Consider the following 4,396-nt stretch of genomic DNA (forward strand, 5'->3'; position numbering starts at 1 on the left):
GCCCCCCCCGGTGTGTATGCTGTGCCCCCCCGGTGTGTATGCTGTGCCCCCCGGTGTGTATGCTGTGCCCCCCCGGTGTGTATGCTGTGCCCCCCGGTGTGTATGCTGTGCCCCCCGGTGTGTATGCTGTGCCCCCCCGGTGTGTATGCTGTGCCCCCCCGGTGTGTATGCTGTGCCCCCCGGTGTGTATGCTGTGCCCCCCGGTGTGTATGCTGTGCCCCCCCGGTGTGTATGCTGTGCCCCCCCGGTGTGTATGATGTGCCCCCCCGTGTGTATGCTGTGCCCCCCCCCCGTGTGTATGCTGTGCCCCCCCCGTGTGTATGCTGTGCCCCCCCGTGTGTATGCTGTGCCCCCCCGTGTGTATGCTGTGCCCCCCCGTGTGTATGCTGTGCCCCCCCGTGTATGCTGTGCCCCCCTCTGTGTGTGCGCTGCCCCCCCCCAGTGCCTCCGTGTGTACGCTGCCTCCCTCCAGTGCTTCTGTGTGTACAGTGCCCCCGTGTGTATGCTGCCCCACCAGTGCCCCGGTGTGTATGCTGTGCCCCCCCGGTGTGTATGCTGTGCCCCCCCCCCCCGGTGTGTATGCTGTGCCCCCCCCGGTGTGTATGCTGTGCCCCCCCCCCTGGTGTGTATGCTGTGCCCCCCCGTGTGTATGCTGTGCCCCCCTCTGTGTGTGCACTGTGCCCCCCTCTGTGTGTGCGCTGTGTCCCTCTATGTGTGTGCGCTGTGCCCCCCTCCTTGTGTGCGCTGTGCCCCTCTCCTTGTGTGCGCTGTGCCCCCCTCCTTGTGTGCGCTGTGCCCCCTCCTTTTATGCGCTGTGCCCCCCTCCGTGCGTCCGCTGTGGCCCCCCTCCGTGCGTCCGCTGTGGCCCCCCTCCGTGCGTCCGCTGTGGCCCCCCTCCGTGCGTCCGCTGTGGCCCCCCTCCGTGCGTCCGCTGTGGCCCCCCTCCGTGTGTACGCTGTCCCCACCCCCTCCCTGTGTACGCTGTCCCCACCCCCTCCCTGTGTACGCTGTGCCCCCTATATAATTATTATTATTTTATTTCCTGCCCAGACGCAGACCTCCCCATGCTACCGCCGGGACTCAGGCGCTTCCACAGCCTGCAGACCAGATTCAGGCGCTTCATTGAGTTGCCTCTGCCACCGGGAAGGCAGAAAGAAGCCACTCGGCCATCAGAGGAGCAGCTGCACCCAGGTAAATTCGTCCCCCCACTGTCCCTGTGTGTACCCTGGCCCCCACCCCACTGTCCCTGCGTGTACCCTGGCCCCCACCCCACTGTCCCTGCGTGTACCCTGGCCCCCACCCCACTGTCCCTGCGTGTACCCTGGCCCCCACCCCACTGTCCCTGCGTGTACCTTGGCCCCCACCCCACTGTCCCTGCGTGTACCCTGGCCCCCACCCCACTGTCCCTGCGTGTACCCTGTCCCCCACCCCACTGTCCCTGCGTGTACCCTGGCCCCCACCCCACTGTCCCTGCGTGTACCCTGGCCCCCACCCCACTGTCCCTGCGTGTACCCTGGCCCCCACCCCACTGTCCCTGCATGTACCCTGTCCCCCACCCCACTGTCCCTGTGTGTACCCCCCCCAGTGCCCCCGTGTGTACGCTGTCCCCCCCAGTGCCCCCGTGTGTACGTTGTTCCCCCCTCTCCCAGTGCCCCCTAGTGTACGCTGTTCCCCCCTCCCAGTGCCCCCGTGTGTACGCTGTTCCCCCCCCAGTGCCCCCGTGTGTACGCTGTTCCCCTCCCCCCCCAGTGCCCCCATGTGCGCGCTGTCCCCCCAAATGCCCCCGTGTGCGCGCTGTTCCCCCCCCCCAGTGCCCCCGTGTGTGCTCTGTCCCCCCCCCAGTGCCCTCGTGTGCGCGCTGTCTCCCCCACAGTGCCCCCGGGTGCACGCTGTCTCCCCCACAGTGCCCCCGTTTGCGCGCCTTCCCCAACAGTGCCCCCGTGTGTGCGCTGTCCCCCCAATGCCCCCGTGTGTACGCTGTCCCCCCCTCCCCCTTCCCAGTGCCCCCATGGGGATGCTGCCCCCCCCTCAGTGCCCCCATGGGTATGCTGCCCCCCCCCCTCAGTGCCCCCATGGGTAAACTGCCCCCCCCCTCAGTGCCCCAGTGTGTATGCTGCCCCCCTCAGTGCCCCCCATAGTGTAATGGGCAATACGGTGTTTGCTATAAAGTGTAATGGGCAGTACAGTTGTTTGCTATAAAGTGTAATGGGCAGTACGGTGTTTGCTATAAAGGGTAATGGGCAGTACGGTGTTTGCTATAAAGTGTAATGGGCAGTATGGTGTTTGCTATATAGTGTAATGGGCAGTACGGTGTTTGCTATAAAGTGTAATGGGCAGTACGGTGTTTGCTATAAAGTGTAATGGGCATTACGGTGTTTGCTATAAAGTGTAATGGGCAGTACGGTGTTTGCTATAAAGTGTAATGGGCAGTACGGTGTTTGCTATAAAGTATAATGGGCAGTACGGTGTTTGCTATAAAGTGTAATGGGCAGTATGGTGTTTGCAATAAAGTGTAATGGGCAGTACGGTGTTTGTTATAAAGTGTAATGGGCAGAACGGTGTTTGCTATAAAGTGTAATGGGCATTAGGGTATTTGCTATAAAGTGTAATGGGCAGTACGGTGTTTGTTATAAAGTGTAATGGGCAGAACGGTGTTTGCTATAAAGTGTAATGGGCATTAGGGTATTTGCTATAAAGTGTAATGGGCAGTACGGTGTTTGCTATAAAGTGTAATGGGCAGTACGGTGTTTGCTTTAAAGTGTAATGGGCAGTACGGTGTTTGCTATAAAGTGTAATGGGCATTACGGTGTTTGCTATAATGCGTAATGGGCATCACGGTGTGTGGCATAACTTAATGGTCATTATGGCATGTGGCCTTTTACTATATTGGATCATCTCATCGTGATCCCAAAATAAAACTTTATTGATTTATTAACAACAGTATAAATGATGTTAGAGATTTTTTTTTCAAAATTTAAAAAAACTTTCCTTTTTGAGAAATTTTAAATTTTGATTTTGACCATTTTTATTGAAATATATCCACATCTGAAGAAGGAACCAGATTCCGAAACATGTTATGAGGATGCCAACACTCTGACGGGAGGACTCTGCTGTAACACCATTGTATCCCCATCCAAAGCCTGTGCGGTGGTGCTTTCATTCCTGCTACCCGGGACCCACCATCTATAGCACCCAGCCCACCGCACCTCCCTGGAATGGTGAGATAAAAGTATCAGATTGCCCCGTCGTGTTCATTGTACATGCACCTTGAAACACCTATGCATTGTCACTTTGGAATTGAAAAATTGTACTGCTGCTGCACTTGCACTTTGTGTACCCTTTTGCATTTGCACTTTTTAAACTGTGATTTGTATGTTAAATAAATCTTTGTTCTGGTAAAATATTCCCCATTGTGGGTCCAGATTATTCACATATCCACTCCGGAATATTTGCGCCTAACCTGTTGACCTAACCTTCCATTGAAATATACTGCTGTTTATAACTCATATGAAAGCCCATAAATTAAACCTTGTCCAACTCTTTACCTCAATTTCATCTTTGAAGGCATATTAACTTAACAAACCAATGTACGTTAGCTAAGAATTTGAAGTTCTCTCACATCCAAGCCATCAATAAATATACCAAATGCAATTGCAACATGGAATAGTCAGTTTAACGCCCAGCGGGGAATGTAATAGGGTGTGAGAATCCAAAACTGAGAGATTTTAGGAGAGTTTATGCCCTACAGTAAAGCTTCTACACGCTGGGTGTCATGCTCATTGCCAGGGGTTTCATGGGCTGGATGTCTTGCCTGTTGACAGAGGTTTCATGCACTGGGACGGGTGTCATACTCATTGCCAGGGGTTTGTAATGCTCACTGCCAGGGGTTTGAAATTCTAGTGGCCAGGGGTAATGCTTGTTGCCAGGGTGTGTTATCGTTAAACATTTAAATAAATCCAATGTTTATTCTTTGTGAAATTTTAGATTTCTGAATTAAAAAAATAAATTGAAAAAAAGCTATGAAATTCCATTGACAAAAAACCTTACGGTTTCACATGTCCCATTAAGGCTTCTTACACATGATCTGGCATTTCTGAAACCTGTTGTAACTCTTCCACTCAAACGCCAAAAAGCAATGAAATTACGATCATTAAGGCTGACGCCTTAATGGACGTGTTCCTTGCGCAATACAGATATGGTACGCCATCACAGCCTGTGGGTAAGTGCAGATTCAGCACTCTCACAGAGTGAGATTGCTGTCACTCACACAATGGTGGAGCTGCTAATTCACAGATTTGTGTGCTCATTGGAATACACACATGCAGTCTATGCAACTGAAGGTCTGAGCAGTAAACAGAGCCGAGAGGATGGGGTAAAAGTGGTGTTGATTGGGGGA

The 4,396-nt window shown here is 53.9% G+C and overlaps 1 long non-coding RNA gene across 1 annotated transcript; it reads left to right on the forward strand.

Annotated features, from left to right (window-relative positions):
- Positions 1-1,056: 1,056 nt before the first annotated feature.
- On the forward strand, positions 1,057-3,403 carry LOC146072352 (uncharacterized). The gene is made up of 2 exons (XR_014473083.1): positions 1,057-1,191; positions 3,052-3,403. It is a non-coding gene; the product is annotated as an uncharacterized LOC146072352 (long non-coding RNA).
- Positions 3,404-4,396: the final 993 nt, after the last annotated feature.

This window comes from Crinia signifera, chromosome 4 (assembly GCF_055691185.1).
Source record: "Crinia signifera chromosome 4, ASM5569118v1, whole genome shotgun sequence".
Lineage (NCBI taxonomy): Eukaryota > Metazoa > Chordata > Amphibia > Anura > Myobatrachidae > Crinia > Crinia signifera.